Below are 17,425 nucleotides of genomic sequence, written 5' to 3'. Positions count from 1 at the left end.
TATCTCTCTCAAATGATGTTATAATATTCAAATGACTCTTGGCTTAAAAATAAGCAAAACCAAACCCCAAAGCTCCCCCAGGCCTGCTTTAGAGGCACTCACAAGTTCTTTCCCTCATTACCACGAAGCACGGCGTTCCCAGGAAGCAAGGCAAGCCTGCCTGAGTTACTCGGTAAGTGAGCACAAGTGGGGCCAGCCGGTCCCTGCGGTGACATACTTTTAATCGTTAACTTTAACAGTCTCCTTTAAAAACAGGCTGGTGCCAATGGTGAACTCACCTGACCAGGACATTCACTTGTGGAGGGTTGCCCTTGAGAGGTGACTGACCGATGCTCCAGCCTCCGGGCATCAGGGTGTTCTCTCATGGAAACAAACTCCCAGCCACCTCCAAGGAGGGTTTGCTCCTCACTGCCGTGTTCTGTTAACCTCCTCAGCCGGCCAGCATCCCTGCGGTGGTGGAGTCCACGTTCCCCAGCGTGGTTTATGAACCCCCTTCTCATCTGCTAGACTCTGCAGTGGCCTGCCGCCATCGAGATGAGCTGGCTGACAGCAGTGGCCTCCCGGCCCAGCACAGCCTGTGAGGGCCACTTATATCCCACTCCAGATGAAGCCAGGCTGGCCCATGCAGGTGCGACTCAGATACTGCAAACTACTTGGAGGTGGTGCCTGCTCTCCCTGCCTTCAGGCCCCAGGTGTGCCTTCCTGTGGCCAAGGTCTCTCCCAAGGTTGCCCCGGATGTTTTCATTGATCTCTATGAAAGACTCTGGACGTTGGGAACAACTCCATGGCTTCAGCTCTGCTCTCCATTCATGTCAGAACCTTCTGTTGGGGGTGGCACCTGGAAGGTCACCCCCCACCCTCACCACAACTAGAGCTTGGCCCACCTCAGGGACCGCCTGACCGATGGCCTTGTAGGGAAGAACTCAACCCTTCTTCTCAGGGTGGATTTTCTGCTTGTTCGAGGTTTGGGGCCATCCTGTCCAGAGACCCCGTCTGTTGGTTCTCTGTGTCCCGCGACGGACCTTTGGGTCTCTTTCCTGTTCACCGCAGGGCAGAGCCATGCTCTCATCCTCCGAGTGTCCGGAGGGTGGTGGCTGCAGGCGTCCTCTGCTGGCCTCTAGGGTCGGAACCCCTCCAGCTGTGTGCACTCCTGTCAACCCCACAGCTGTCATCACCTTGGGCCCCGACTCATGGCAGCCCTGGCATAAAATGCTACCCAGTCTTGACCCATCCCATGATCCGTTAGAGATCTGGCCACTGGATCCATAGGGTGTTCACCGACTGAACTACTTTCAGACCTAGTTTTCCAGACCTTTCTTCCTGTTCTTAGCATGATAGCTCCCCCTTAGCACGATAGCTCAGCATCCTGGCGCCACATAGGCTTCCACTGGTGAACAAGTGGCAGTTGGGCTTGAGGTGCCTTGGCCAGGAATGGAGCCGAAGTCTCCCACGTGGGAGGTGAGCATTCTATATTGAACGCCGTCCATCCTCTCTAGTCATCCACCCTGCAAGATCCACTTGCCCGAGAAGTCATACCTGTGTCAGGCTATCGACTAGAGGGTTGGTTGTACTGGCAAGACTTGGAAAACAACCTAATTTTCTGTAAGGTAAAAAACCAAAAGGCTCACTCCCGTTGTGGTGATTTACAACTCGTGGAGACCCTACAGCACACAGAGCTGACCCTGCGGGTTTCTATGGCAGTCAGATAAAGTCATGTCAACTCAAAGACGTCTACCAGGGCAGGGGTCAATCAGGTCAGCCGGATGTTGTCTCCTTAGAGGGTGGGACTTTCCGTAAGGAGGACCGTGGGAACCTCCCTTCTCCTGCCACTCCATCACCCTTGCTTGCCGGGACTCTGGTGGCCACATCACGAGAGCTGCTGGAGCCCTGCCACGTTTCCACTGACATCAGAGCCACACACACAACCCTGCACTCACGGGCCTGTGGTCCCCTGCATCCTGCATCACTGCACGCGACTGTGTGAGTCTGAAGGGGGCCTTATGGACTAGTATCGGGCTTGTGGACTTGAGTTGGACAGGGCTTGGGATGCTTTCTGGATATATAATGACTTCTTCATATAAAGCTCTTTCCGAAACACAGATGGTTCTCACTAGATTTCTTTCTCTAGGCAACCCAGCCTAACACAGTTTCCAAGACGGTAACTCCTTATAAAGCAGGGGGCAAGGGACCCGATGGTACATCCCGAGAGCAGATTTCCTGCAGACATCAAAAGGAGAGGAGAGGCGCTCTATTTCCTGAGGTGGAATCATGTCTCCGCTGTGTTAAGTACAACGAGGGGAGGCGCAGAGCATGTGGGGCATGCCGTGATTTGTGTGAAAGGAAGAAAGTGTGTTGAAAACAATATCTTAGCCCTCTTCCTAATTGAGACCTGAATCTGAAGTTAGTTTCGTTGCTCCACTAGCTAGCACCAGAACACCCATCTTTCTGTGTGCTTAGACTGTGCTTAGATGACCCTGGGCTAGGGAAGCCCTGATAGCAGTGCACGCAGTTGCCACGCTCAGCAGCTGAAAGGAAGGCGGTTCCAGCCCACCCAGAGGTGCCTCAGAAGAAAGGCCTGGACACCTGTTTTTGAAAAATCCAGTCATTAAACCCTGGAGCACAGTTGTCCTCTGACACACACCGAGTCACCAGGAGATGGAACTGGCCCAGAAAGGGCTTCAACAGATACCCGGCTATGCCAGCTCCCGGAACTTGGGGGAAAAAAAGCTAAGTATCGGTTATGCTACAATGCAAACGATCCCTTGGGGTAGTGGCTCTCCATCATACTTGGTCTATGCTCAACAGGACCCACAGCCAACCAGCCCAATATTCCAGTGCTCCTCAAAGTGAGTTTTGCAGAAATTGGCTCCTCACAAAGTAGCCGGCATTCCTTGAGAAAAGCTCCTCAAATTAAAAAGAAAAAACAACACCCAAAACATGAGCCACGCAAGTTTGGGAAGTAGAGAGTTCTCTCGGTGTAGATGGGGTGGGCCGTGGTCAAGGTAGAAATCTGGCCTCCGTGCCTGACACCAGGGCTCAATTCGTGGCCAAGGTACCTCACGCAAACTACCCCTGTCTGTGTGTGGCTACGATACCAAACAGGTGGGTGTGATTCCGGAATCCACCGCACGGTCCCACCTGCTACCACTCCTGAGAGGGCACCGGACTGGGCAGCCCGGCTTTGAGACGCAGGGCAGTGAGGACCTACACTCAGCTTCACGGTGCAGACACCTCTGGCTCTTCAGAGGCAGACACACTCTGTGACCCTCTCCACGGCGGGGGGAGTGGGCCTAATACGCGGTGTCCCCAGACTGGCTAGACTCTGGAACTCTCCCCCGGTGGCTCCCATAGCTGGTGTCCACGGAGCCCGTGGGAACTGCACGGCTGGCTGGCCAGGGATGCTCTTGTGCTAGTTCACCCTGGTGGATTGTGCAGGAAGCTGGGCTGGCAGCTTGGAGGCTGGCCTTCCCGGCAGGGAGCAGGGAGCACCCCCCACTTCCAAGTATCAACACTGAATGCATGGCCCACCTCTTGTAGCCGTGGGTCCTTCTCACCGCTTCTAGGGTTGCTATTAAGGAGGCCTGGTAGTGCAGTGGGTTCAGTGCTGGACTGCCTAACCAAAGGTCAGCAGTTCTAAACTACCAGCTGCTCTGAGCAAGAGGCGGCTTTCTACTCCTGTAGAAAGTAAGTCTTGGAAACCCACAGGGGCAGGTCTACCTTGCCCCGTGGGTTGCCATGAGTCGGCAGTGACTCGATGGCTGTGTGTTTGTTTTCGGTTAGGCAATTGAACAGCATCTTGTTTGATGTCCAAACCAGCGTGTCTACTTTGCCTCTTGCTGCTGCCGGGTACCAACCCTGGCTTTGCTGCGTTTCGATGCGCGAGGCACTTTGCGTTAACACTTTGACTGCAAACTAAACAGAGAGGTAGCACTGCCACACTCAAGAGACAAGGCGCGTGCAAGATTGGAGGCTGCTGCCCATGAGAAGAAGGATACGCTGTTATGCAGTTGGCTCTCTAGGTAGGAAGTGCAGTACAGGAGCCAGGAACGCAAGAGTTTGTTACGACCACCAAGACTTACGTGTTATAGGTCATTTGTGCACTGGGCCCTTATACATTTAGCAGTGTAATTGCTTTGCATGCGGGAGGCATGAGCAGAGAGAGCCGTGTTGTGTGCCGGAACCCGATTCCTGAGCTCTACTGGAACATTATGGGACCCCAGGGGCATATGCTGGACTGCACCCCACGTTGAACAAGAGCTGCTGCTCGGAAGCTCGGACTCAGCACCTCGTATTTGCCCTTATCCCGTGCGGCCCCGAGTCTCGAGAACACAGCCTGCTGCCTGCCTGCTGTGGGCCGCTGCATGCCATGGACACAAACAGAAGGCGGGCCAGAACTGGAGTGCTACAGACACTTGTCCACCCGTTGGAAAGACTCTGTGTTGCTTTGGCTGCCCGCGATCACGTCTCCTTGCAGCAGCAGGCTGTTGGCCATGCCTGCCACAGATGGCAGAGGACAGGACTCTGCCCCAAGGTTCCGCAGTGGCCCAGTCAGGGACCTGCTCCTGCAGCTGGGATCTCCTCACGCCCTGTTAAGCTTGGTACTTTCCTTTCTGTCTTGAGATGTGCAACCAGGACAGGCCTGAGAGACGGGGCGGTTTTCTGCCCTGCTTCCTCTCTAGAGAAAACTCATGAGTACCCTGCCAGCCTCATGCCAGCAAGGCCCTTAACATAATATCTCAAACCAAACCCACTGCCGTTGAGCCGTTCCACCTGTGGCGCCCCATGTGTTACAATGGAGAACAGCCGTATAGGTGTTCTTGGCTGTGATCTACATGGTAGCAGGTCACCAGCATGCTGCTGAGTAGAGTCACATCACTAACCTTAAGGTCACCCTAGAGTAAAGTGTTTGCACTCCCCCGGGACCTCAGGGCAGCTACAGGTGAGATGCCAGGGGCTTCCTACCCCTCTCTCCCCCAAACCTTCACAACACTGACTCTCAGTTTCTAAACAGCACCAAGGGTCTCTCGTCCCAAGTTCAGGGGAGGGAGTTAGAATACAAGCACCCATGCAAAAGCAACCCCCACAAAAGAGTTACAGCTTCAGAAACCACAGGGCAGTTCTAACCTGTCCTGGAGGTGTGAGTCAGAATCAACCTGGTGACAATGAGTAAGATGACAACGACTGAAGGCAGACATGGGAGAGGGCAACAGGAGTGCTCTGGGGTCCAGAACTGGGATAGGAAGCAGGAACCCAGCATCGCTGAGAAGTGGTTTCCTACCTGACCAAATGGGCTCCCTCCCCAACCCGGGCACAAGGGGCGTCTCAGTGCAGGGTGGCTCATGACTATGTCCTAAGAGATCTGGTCTCACCAGTTCTCAGTCTTGCATCTCACTCCATCCTCTCCTACACCCTTCTTGTCTTCTAGCCCCTAGTGCATGCATGTATTCAAAACAAAACGGGTTCACACATGTCTCTGCGGTCAGTGGACGGCTGCAGACAAGTCTCTTACTAATGCACTTCTCTCAAGTCTCATTAAGGCATGTGTGTTTCTAAGTGTCTGATGAAGATAGTGTCTTTCCAGGGCATCTGCGGGCTCAGTTCAGTTCCAGGGGGAGAGGCCAGCGCAGGAGGTTCTGGCATCCCAAGGAGCCGGACCATCATGAGCATGACTGTAAGGAAGTCTTAAGGAAATGGAAGACTACGTTGGTGAGAAAAAGGCCAAAGATCGTACCCCGAGGGTTTTTCTCTCCCATCAGGACAATGCGCCTGCTCATTCTTCCACAGCAGCAAGGTTCCCCAGCTACCCTAGAGCCCTGATCGTGCCCCTGCACCCTTCTGCTTGACCCCACACTCAGAGAACATTGAACATGAGCGGCGTGAGCGCCCCAATGAGGCCGGAGCTGCTCCTCTGCCGTGGCATGAACTGAAGAGCACAGGGTGCCGTGGGGAAGGGTCAGTGAGGGGTAGGGACCCACATGGAGCTGTGTGGAGAAACAACAGCTTCACACGTTGATACTGTTATTTAATATTTCTGCAGATTTGTAGCAATACTTTCTGACTTACTATCATATATATGCACTATATCTATACCATGTCATTGGCAGTGAGTTTGTATATACAAAAACCCAACTGGCTGCCATCAAGTTGATTCTGGATGAATCCTATAGGACAGAGAACAGCTCCCCTTGGGTGTCCAAGGTTTTAAATCTTTCCAGAAGTAGACAGTCTCATCTTTCTCCCTTGGCGCAGTTGGTGGGTTTGAACCTCAGACCTTGTGGTTAGCAGTTAAATGCATAATTCACTCTACCACCATAGCTCATACACACACATGCACACACAAACGATGGGTTTAGAGGTAAGTAATCTTAAAGTAGAGAATAGAATGGGAAGAAATAAGTGAACCACCTAGAACAGGCATCTAAGTGTGCACTGCTGTTACTTGTAACTTTATCAGTGGGGAAACTGAGGCCCACAAGAGGGCACCTTATGTGGCAAACATGGGCCCCATCTGGCAGCCCTGAACAGAGTGAGGGCTGACGGCAGTGGGGGACCGCGGTGGGAGTGAAAGGACTGTGCCCGCGGAGTGCACATGTGGACATGTCTCCTCCTGTTAAGCACCTGCATTCTTCCGAAGGACCACAAACAACTCACACCCACAACATCCACCGAATTGCCGCAGCCTCCTCATGGATGTCCAACTAGAGCAGTGCTCCACAGGGTTGACAATGGCGGACCCTGCAGAGGCAAGGGCGAGCCCGTTCTTCCTGCCCCTTCTTAGTCTGGAAGCTCCACGGAAACCTCTTCTGCATTCATCGCAACACGTGGGCCTCTGCGGACCGGCAAGGGAGCCGGGGTCTCCGCATGGACCACTTGTCCTCTTTGCGCTAAGAGGGTCCAAATCCTGAGAGTCACGAGTGAGCCCTGAGGATTAAGGAGCTCATGGAGACGAAGGCATGTCCTTGGCATCTCAGAGTGGCCACTGCAGCGGTGCAACACGCCCTCCAGCCCCTCCCTCCTCCAGCTGGACCAAGCCCCTGTCTGGGCACCTCCATGGCTCTCCTCTGCTGGTGGATGGGCCTGGGTACTTTGTGGCCCCCTCTAAGCTTTGTCCCTTCAGGCAGCACCAGACAAGGGGGTCCTTGCTCCCCGTTTCTGTACCAGATGGCCGCCCTCTGTGCTGCCCTGGGAGCGCTTCAGCCTGGTTCAGGGCCTTTGGCAGAGCAGCAGCCTCTGAGGAAGGTCTTCGCTGGGCCAGCAACTGTTTAGTGGGCCCACCCTGGAGCGCCCCTCTAAGCCCTTTGGTTCACGGGGCTCCAAGGGACCCCACCAAGGCTCAGACTCCACTTCTAAAGCACTTGGGACAAGGAGGCCTGAGTCGCACTTTCGGGGCCTTGAGATTTGGGGGCGCCTCACCTCCCCGCCCTCACACAGCCTGGGCCTGCCCCGGTCAGAAGTCATTGCCTCTGTGGAAAAGGACTTTTCAGCTGGCCCCTGGGTGGCTCCCTGAGAGAACCCGGCCACACACAGCCTTCCTGCCACGACAGACACCCCCACCACCCCCAGCAATGAGGGGCACGCCCAGGCCTCCTCGGAGCACACAGCATTCCCAAACAGAGCCTATGAATGGCTGCTTTAAGCCCCAGGAGGCTCTTCTGAAAAGGTAATTCATGGGAGCCCGCCAGTACATTTCCAGAGCAGCCTCTTCCGGCTCCTCCAGCGTGTGGAGGCCAGCCAGGGGTCAGGGGAAGCACTGGACACGCACATTGCGGGCGCCGGCAGTTTTTCTAAGGGGAGACCATAATATTTGTGGTGTGTTGTCTCCTTTTCCTTCCGCTACCCCGGCCTTTGCTCCACAAACAGGAAGTGAGGCAGTGCCCCGGGGAGCCCAGGACTCTGCTGGACCGAGCTGGCTCGTATCCTCCCCGGAGCATTGTCACGCTAGTGTGGCCACTGCCTGCCTCAGACAGTCCCTGCAGCATGGCCTTCCATGGGGTCAGGGAAGTGTCTCTCAGGGCCACTTAGCTCAGTGCCCTGTACAGGGGCACATGTGAAATTACACACACACACACACACACACACACACACACACACACACGAGGTAGAGGAAGACCTTCCTTTTGGAGAAGGTGCACAGCCCCAGCCCCTTCCCGTGCACTTGGTGACGTCTACTTTCCTGTGGCCCATCTCACCGGGGTCACCCATGCGACCCTCAGGGCCCCTGCATCTGCGTCCACTCCACTGCTTGTGTCTCTCCCCGGGTCGTCAGTCGGGCCTCCAGCAATAAGCTGGAAAGGAGGGGCTCTGCTCTCAGACAGACCCTCACCAGGGACGGGGGTGCCAGCTTGAACAGGTGGACAGGGGCTGGAGGAGGAGTCGGGGTCGGCAGAAGCGGGGTTTGGAGCTGGGGCCAGCAGCTGCGGCTGAGAGACCCAACTGGAGGTAGACTGGGGCACTGTCAGGGACAAGGAAGGCCAAGTGCAGAGACCCAAAAGGCATGTGTGTGGGAGGCAAGTCCAGGGCATAGTGGTGTGTGGGACCCTGGGTGATGGAGAGGGCGAGGCAGGAGGGAGCAGCCCAGACTTGTATCTGAGGCTAAGAATCTGAGCAAAGGACCCTGGGCGAGCTTGCCCCCACGTTTCTACTCCTCCTCCTGTGCAGGCAGCGCTGGACACCTGTATGTTCTAGAACGCACCACTCTCCCTCTGCCCCCCTTTCTGAGATGCTCCCCTCCACACTCAGGCCCAGTCGTCCGAAGCCCCTCTGGACCCCTGTGCTGTTCTCCTTCCTGCTCTGACACCGCATCCCAGAGGACCCCCTGCCTGACCACGACCACCGCTGCTACTTGATCCAGTGTGGGACCATTAGCTCTCCCAGAGCTGGGCTTCTGGAAGTCATGTCCAACTGGATCGACGAGAGACACCCAGAGAAGCCTTGGTAGCACAGTAGTTAAAGCATTCGATGGGTCACTGAAACGCAGCAACTGCTCCGAGGGAGAAAGTTGAGGCAGGCGGCTTCTGGAAATGTTCTAGCTTCGGAAACCTGATGGGACGGGTCTGCTCTGCTCCACGGGGTCGCTATATGAGTCTGAACTGGCTTCACCGCCAAGAGCTTAGACCCTCAGAGCAGGAATCCGGGGAGACAGAGGCCCTGGTGCAGCAGGAAGTAGGGGTGGGTGCAGGGGAGAGGGGGGCTTGGGGAACGACCAGGGCAGAGACCAGCAAGGACTGGTTGCATGTGAGGAGAGGAGGCAGGAGCAAGTGTCTGGTGTTGAGAAAGGATGGGGGTTTTGTTTTGTTTTGCCTAAAGTCCCCGTGCACTGTTCTTATAACAGGCGCGCAGTAAAGCCAGCCCAATGGAAGCAGAGGCACCAGGCGCTGGCCTGTGAGCCCGGGGCTGTCTGGCTGCTCAGGCTTTGGCAACACCACTTGCCGGGTGAATGCCATTCCGAAGCCATTAGGATCAGCGAGCTGGTCCCTACTGCTCTGTGTCCAAGCAGCCATGGGCCTCAAGTTGACTGTGTTAATGACACAATTTCATGTCAACTTGATAAAAGAATGAAGGGGTGGAGTCTAGGCTGTTAATCAAGTCACAGCCTGGTGATCCCTACTTGTGGGTGTGACCTTCTCACGAGGATTCTGGGACTTCTTCTCTTCCTCCTTGGAGGCGGGACACACCCTCTCTGTTTCAACTTCCTGTTGACAAAACCACATGGAGCCACACTGATGGCAGCCAGAGCTCTGGAGATGCTTCCACGGCCACTGGATCCACAGGACTTTCCACCCACAGGCCTATGTTCCTCCTGAATTCGGCATCATTGCACGCGCTGCGTTGAGGCTGAAGAGGAATTCATGGGCTAATATCGGATTTATGGGCTAATATAGAACTTATGGACATAATCTGGACTGGGATGTTTTATTGTTGCATAATTACTTCTTGATAGAAAGGTCTCTCTTACACATATATAAGTATCAATGAATTTGTTTCTCTAGGCAAATGACAAGGAAGGCTAACACATTGGCAAATGACACGGAAGGCTGTTACCAGAAGGGGAAGAACCGCGGCACCTTCCAAAGTAGCCACAATTCTGGTTTCACATCTGCTTCCAGAGCCTTGCCATCCCCACCAGGACGTGGCCTCTAGACCTCCTCCCGGCAGGCCTGTCTCAATGAACAGGACAAGGCAGAAGCAGTGCTAGGAGGCCCCAGTGCCAGCCCACCAGAGGGACGCAGCTTCTCAGGCTCTCCCCAGGCACAGCAGACCATGTGCCAAGTCCGGCCACCTGCAAGCCTCCATGGCAGACACCCTTCAGGGACACGGAGGTGCCTGCAGCTGAGATGACCCAGCCCGGCGCTGTTGAGTCTTCCTGGCCTGTGGGTGAGAGCACCTCAGACAATGCCAACCTAAGGCCTGGTCTAACTGCAACTGTGTGGCACCCTGAGAAAGGGTCACTCTGCTGGATCCAGTCACCCTAGCAACAGGGGGTGGGGAAACGATGGTTGTTTGGGGTCACTGAATTAGGGGTGGTTTGTTACTCACTGGAGCTCCTGGGTTAGCGGGTCTGCTCACCCAAAGATCAGAGACTTGAGTGCCCCAGGAGAAAGGCCAGGTGATTGACTTTGGAAAAACTGGCCACCGAAAACCCTGTGGCACGCAGTTCTCCTGTGACACACAAGGGGTCGCCAGGAGCCAGAGTCGGTGGCAACGGGTTTCTGTTACCAGATGCAGATATAGCAGTAGCAGGGAGCCTTCCAGAAACCCGGGTATGGAGCGTGAAGCTTCACAGCAAGGACCTCAGATGCACCTGCTAGTGGCAACCCTCGCAGAAGAGAGGCCAGCGTCAGCTCCCTGCGCCAAGATGGCCCAGGTCCCCAGTCTGTCTGGGTCCTGGGGGTGCCCTGGGCCTGTGGTGACTCAGCCCTCCTGCTGAGAGCAGTGGGAAGGCATCTCGAGGCAGCCAGCAGGAAGCCGGCTTGGCCAGCAGGGAGGCTGGCCAGATCTCCTTTGCCTGCCTCCAGAGAGGGGAGCCCCAACCCCCACATCATCAGACACCCCGCCACGCTGGTCCAACCTGCCTGCTCAGTCTGTGCGTGCGCTGCTCTCCCATGGCGTTTACTGGAAACTGGTGAGGCTGAGGCGAGAGCACACTGCACAGTGAGTGTGCGAGCTTTTTCACCCATCACTCGACCACCACCACCACCACAGCGACCCCAGCTTATTCCAAGAGCCCCATCTACTCCTTGGCCTCTCCCCCCACACCAGGCTCCCCTCCCAATATGGGAATTCTAGCTGTCCAATGCTCCCAGCCCACCCCAGCGGTTCTTCCTGTTTCCACACCACTCTGCCGAATTCCGCTCCAGGTCAGAGGTTCTCATCTGGGGCCCTTCCCACCACCCGCCTGCCAGTGTGTCGTGCTGTGGTGGCCTGTGATCCCGGAAGCTATGCTGCCTGTGCTTCTGATACCTCCAGAGGTACCTACTGTGGGCAGGGTCCAGGGCAGCTTCTGCAGTAAGAGACTGGGAAGAAAGGCCTGGGGATCTACTTCCGAAAAGTAGCCCATGCAACCCTGTTACCTGACAGATGAGCCCCCCCTACCCCCTACCCCAGGCCGGAGGGGACTAAACACACAGGGGCTGCGACCGTGGACTGGAGGACCTGGGTGGCTGTGACCATGGCGTAGGCTGGGCAATGCTCCCCTCTGCTACGATGGGGGTCGCTGCCAGGAGCTGGAGTTGGCACAGTGGCAACTGACATCAGCAAGGGGATATTTGGCCATGCATGGGAGAAAGTCAGCCTTCCTTCTCTCCTGAGATTTCCAACCAAGAGACTAACAGGGGCAGCAGCTCCACTAGGTCCTAATGGGTCGGTCGCTGTGATTTGGCATCGACTCGACTTGACAGTGGTGAGTTTGCTTTTGTCTTATTGATTTGTTTTGGTTTGGGACACAGTTTTTCTTTCTTTTTTTAATCATTTAATTGGGGGCTCATACAACTCTTATCACAATCCATACATACATACATCGTGTCAAGCACATTTGTACATTTGTTGCCCTCATCATTCTCAAAACATTTTCTTTCTACTTGAGCCCTTGGTATCAGCTCCTCATTTTCCCCCTCCTTCCCTGCCTCCCCTACTTCATGAATTCTTGATAATTTATAAATTATTATTATTTTGTCATGTCTTACCTTACACTATCCCTTCACCCACTTTTCTGTTGGGGGGTTATATATAGATCCTTGTAATTGGTTCCCCCTTTCTACCCGACCTTTCCTCCACCCTCCCAGTATTGCCACTCTAACCACTGGTCCTGAGGGGTTCATCTGTCCTGGATTCCCTGTGTTTCCAGTTCCTATCTGGTTTAGCCGGATTTGTAAGGTAGAATCATGGTAGTGGGGGGAAGGAAGCATTAAAGAACTAGAGGAAAGTTATATGTTTCATCCTTGCTACACTGCACCCTGACTGGCTCATCTCCTCCCCCACAACCCTTCTGTAAGGGGGTGTCCACTTGCCTATAGATGGGCTTTGGGTCCCCACTCTGCACGCCCCCTCATTCACAATGATACGATTTTTTTGTTCATTGATGCCTGATACCTCATTCCTTTGACACCTCATGATTGCACAGGCTGGTATGCTTCTTCCATGTGGGCTTTGTTGCTTCTGAGCTAGATGGCTGCTTGTTTATCTTCAAGCTTTTAAGACCCCAGACACTATCTCTTTTGATAGCTGGGCACCATCAGCTTTGCTTATGCACACATTTGTCTTCAGCAATCGTGTCAGCAAGGTGAGCATCTTGGAATGCCAGTCTAATAGAACAAAGTGTTCTTGCATTGAGGGAGTACTTGAGTGGAGGCCCAATGCCCATCTGTTACCTTAATACTAAACCTATAAATAAATGCACATAGAGCTATTTCCCCATCCTCATATGAATATATTTACATATGTACATGCCTTTATTTAGACTTCTATAAATGTTCTTTGCCTCCTAGTTATTTCCTCTATTTCCTTTTACTTTCCTCCTGTCCCACTATCATGTTCAGCCTTCATTTGGGTTTCAGTAATTTCTCTCGGTTACATTGCCCTTGATCAAGTCCTACCAGGCCTCCTACACACTCCTTGTCACCGATTTTGGATCACTTGCTGTTCCTCTGTCCTTGGGTTTGTTAATACCACTTCCTTTCCTCCTCCTTCCCCTCTCCTAAGTCCCCCTCCCCCAACTGTTGGTCCCCTTCATCCAGATTGTTTATCCAACTTATCTTATCTAGATAGACTTGCAGAGATAATAATATGCACAAAAAACAAGACAGAGCAAAACAAAGCAAACAAAACAACAACAAAACCAATGACCAAAAAAGAAAGAAAGAAAAGCCTGTAAATAGTTCCAGGTCTGTTTGTTGACCTTTAGGAGTGTTTTCCAGTCCAGTCTGATGGGGTGCCACGCCCTAGCCCCAAGGTCTAATTTTGGTGTACCCTGGGGACTTCCTGCTCTGCCCCTTGCTGTTTGTGCTGTTACATGCTCCTAGTGTTTGACCTCCGTGTGTGTGTGTGTGTGTGTGTGTGGGTGGGGGGGGGGGGTCACATCGGGTGAAATTCCCGCACTGTGTCTCCAGTGTTGTCCTCTGTAGGGCTATGGGGCAGTGAGGATCGTCGTGTCTCATAGTGGGGCCAGCCCTATGGTTCTCTCTGTGCTTTGGTTGCTCTGAGCAGGGATATTGTCCTCAAGGCTTGGTGGGCCAGGATGTGCTCCACAATTGGAGGGGGGGGAGGTGAGTGCTAGCTGATGGGGAGAGACCAAGGATGCTGCTCCCCCTTCCAATGCACAGGACAGTCCCTACAACAGAGAACTCTCTGCCCCAGCACGCCACTGGCACTGAGGGTGAGGCCCTCTGCCCTCTCTCATCATGCCGGCCAGATAACTGGACCACAATGAAGGCTGCTTCTTGAGAGTGGGCGTTTTAACAGCCTCTAGCAGCCTGCAAACTCGCGCTGACTGGCTGCACCACGGTGAATGTCTGATCTCTCAGCAGCCCAGCCCGTGACGGATCTGACGCCTCTTTGCAGGGGGAAGGGAGGGAGAGGAGCCCCTGAAGAAACCACCTGGGGGCACCCCTTCTGAGGCTGGGCAGAAAGCAAGCGGGCTCGCTACAGGAAGTGCACACCCTGCCACCAGATGAGCCAGGCCTGTGAGTCACACATGCTACTCATTTCAAGCCTGGCAGTAGCCCAGAGGAGGACACCCCGAAGCTGGAATTCCCCACATGTGCACAATCACTTCTCATTTTCACAGGAGCAGCCAGTGAGGGTGCTGCTTCCATGGCGGTCGGATCCGGGGTGGAGGCCCCATCGGTGCCCCTCACGGGCAGCCACTGACCCGTCTGTCCGTGGAGGCTGCTGTGCAGCCAGCATGCCCAATGGGTTTCGGCGGAGTGTCCACATTCACGTGGAGCAGGTAGAAAGGCCTGGCAATCTGCTGCAAACCAGCTCACGAAAGCCCCATGGATGGCCATGGGGGGAGGGGCTGTACATTCGGTTGCCAGGAGGCCAGGGCTGAGTCCACACCAGGGTTACTCACCCCTCAGTCCTCACCAACCCCTCAGTGCCTCCCCTCCGTGGGTAGAGCAGACGTGAGACCTGTGCTCAAGCATCAGCACCCAAGCCCCCGGCCCCACCCCTTGCTGCCCTCTCCTAGGCTTTCAGCTGGGGCAGCTTCACTCAGCACAGCCCCACCCAGCCTTCTCCGCTATGGTCCTGGCTGGCAGGAGAGGAAGCTCAGTGGGGTCCCTTTTCTGGCTCTTCAGGAATCCCTGCTGTCACTTCCTGGAGGAAGGGGAGGGCGTATCTATTCTCTCTGAGTCATGAAGGCATTTATAGTGTTGAGCCACAGGGGAAAAAGTCCCACTATGACTGGAACACGCACACACACACACACACACACACGCGCGCGCACACACACATACACAGGCATGACGTTGAAGAGTTTCCCTCTCGGATCCTAACTCCAAGGAGCTCTGGTGGCACTGTGGGTTAGGCGTTGGGCTGTAAACCACACGGCCGAACCCACCACGGGCGAAAGATGAAGCTCGGTGCTCCTCGGAAGAGTTACAGTCTTGGAAAACCTATAGCACTGTGCTTTGCAAAGTGGGTGATACTGCTCCTGGGGAACACTGGCGTGACCCAGGGGGCTGTAAAAGCAGATATCTTTGCATCATCCTGGAGTATGGGTTAGAGTACAAAAGGGTTTAATTGCCAAAGGGGCAATTAAATATATATATTGCGATCTCACTTCACACTTCTCCTACCCAGGCATATGCTCCCCAGCGATGACTTGCAATAAGCATTTCTTAAATCTTTATTGTGCACTGCAGAGCTATCCGCTGTGGCAGACAAAGAGAATTAAACCTCTCAGTGCCCATCAACAGATGCATGGGTAAACCAAACCACACACACACACACACACACACACACACACACACACACACACACACACACTACGGTGCAGCAATAAGGCATAGGGGCTGAGCTCCCAAGATCTATCATAACCTGGGTGAATGTGGAAGACCTGCTGCTGAGTGAAATAAAGCAGTCACCAAAGGACACATGTCATGGGGCTGCGCTGTAAGAAGAAGACAAGCATATGTCCACATAACAGAAACACACCAACATCCCCTGGTGGCTACCAGAGGGAGGGGACCCCCTTGAGACCGTGCCGCGTGTTGCCGGTGGTGATGGGGAAGGTCACAGGGAGTGTGGGCAGAGGATGCACAACTGGCCAGGGTAAATGACGACAACAAGAAGCCTGCAGAACGAAGGCCTTGGGTTTGTAAATGCTAAAAAATAGACACAACTTTTCAACAGTAATATCAACCAAACATATGGGCATGGCTACGTGGTGGATATGCATGCGCATATATGTACAGGAAGGTGTGTGTATCGCTCTCCCATGTGTATATATATTGATATACCTATATATCTATTTCTGCGTGCCCTGGCAGTGTTGTCCAGCAGTGTTGGACTGCTATGCACAAGGCTGTGGTTTAAACCTGCTAGCTCTTTGGGAGGAGGATTAAGCCGTCTACTCCTGTAAAGATTTACAGCCTCGGAAGCCCTATATAGGGTCACTATGAGTTGGAATTGACTTCATGGCAGTGGGTTGATTGATCTTTTTACTTATGTGTGGATATATTTGCGTGCATGTATAAGTGCATCTTTAGGCATATGCATATACATATTGGAGCCCTGGTGGCATAGTGGTTACATGTTGGGCTGCCATCTACCAGGTCAGCAGTTCGAAACCACCAACTGCTCCTTGGGAGAAAGATGGGTTTTCTACTCCCATAAGGAGTTACAGTCTCGGAAACTCACGGGGGCAGTTCCCCCCTGTCTTATAGAGTTGGTAGGAGTCAGCCTCAACTTGATGGCAGTTTCTTTTACATATATATTTGTGTATGTGCACTGCACATATGTATATATATATATATACATACACACACATATATTACATAGGGGCACCCAGACACAACCAAACATCTCATGGGAGTGGCTGACTGGGTTTGAAGGCTTGGGATCAGTTGTGTGGGTCTGTCAGTAACAGTTCATGAACTCTGTGCTCCATATTCTAGTTACAGAAGCAGCTGAACCTTAAAGCTCGTGGGCGGCCATCACCGGGACAGCTGCTCATCTGCAGCCAATGAGAAGGATCCCAAAGAGTCAGAGCAGAAACTCCTCGATAGAATTGTAATCCACAAGAACCACCTCGGTCCTGCAGCAGAAAAACTAGATGGGACCCGGCTTCCAGACCGGCTGGAGTGACAAGGGAAACAATGGCGGAAAAAATGTAGAGCACACCTCAGTTTCTTAAACGAGCCCAGACAGAGTGGACCTTGAGAAGCCAGAAGAGTGCCTGCGAACACTGCTTTGAGATGGTCTTTTAAATTTGGAGCTGATGTCATTCCTAGAGGTCATCTTCCAGCCAAATAACAGGTTACTTTATAAAATAACTAGGGTGCGCCCTAAAAAACAAAATCATCCAGATCAGACTCAACAGAGGGCACTGACCCAAGAGGCAGGAGGAGAGGGTAAGGGAAAGCCGGCCAGGAAACCACAGAATGGCAATGAGAGGGGTGATCCGCCGTGAACAATGTAACCATACGTACAACTGTTGAATACTGTGCACAGACATGGTTGAGTGCTGCGTAAACTTTCACTACAAACACAAGAAAATATCCTGATAAAAGTGTCCACCCTCCCAAGCCTCGGAGGGAGGTGCTACCACTATGTGTTCGGGGTGAGGCCGCCCAGGCTCGAGGAGGGTATCGATTTCCCCGGTGACAGAGCTAGTGAAGTAAGTAGGTGGCAGAGCCGAGAGCTGAGCGAGTGACCACCCGACGCCTGTGCCATCACCCTTAGCCCAGACACTCGGCCCGTGAACGCC

General features: G+C 53.8%; 1 protein-coding gene across 1 annotated transcript in view; it reads right to left on the bottom strand.

The window, feature by feature from the left end:
* Window positions 1–17,425, bottom strand: part of CAPN2 (calpain 2) — a 68,171-nt gene that overhangs the window by 38,956 nt on the left and 11,790 nt on the right. The gene's annotated exons all lie outside the window — the stretch shown is intronic.

This window comes from Tenrec ecaudatus, chromosome 1 (assembly GCF_050624435.1).
Source record: "Tenrec ecaudatus isolate mTenEca1 chromosome 1, mTenEca1.hap1, whole genome shotgun sequence".
Classification (NCBI taxonomy): domain Eukaryota; kingdom Metazoa; phylum Chordata; class Mammalia; order Afrosoricida; family Tenrecidae; genus Tenrec; species Tenrec ecaudatus.
This window is presented reverse-complemented; position numbering and strand designations above follow the sequence as displayed.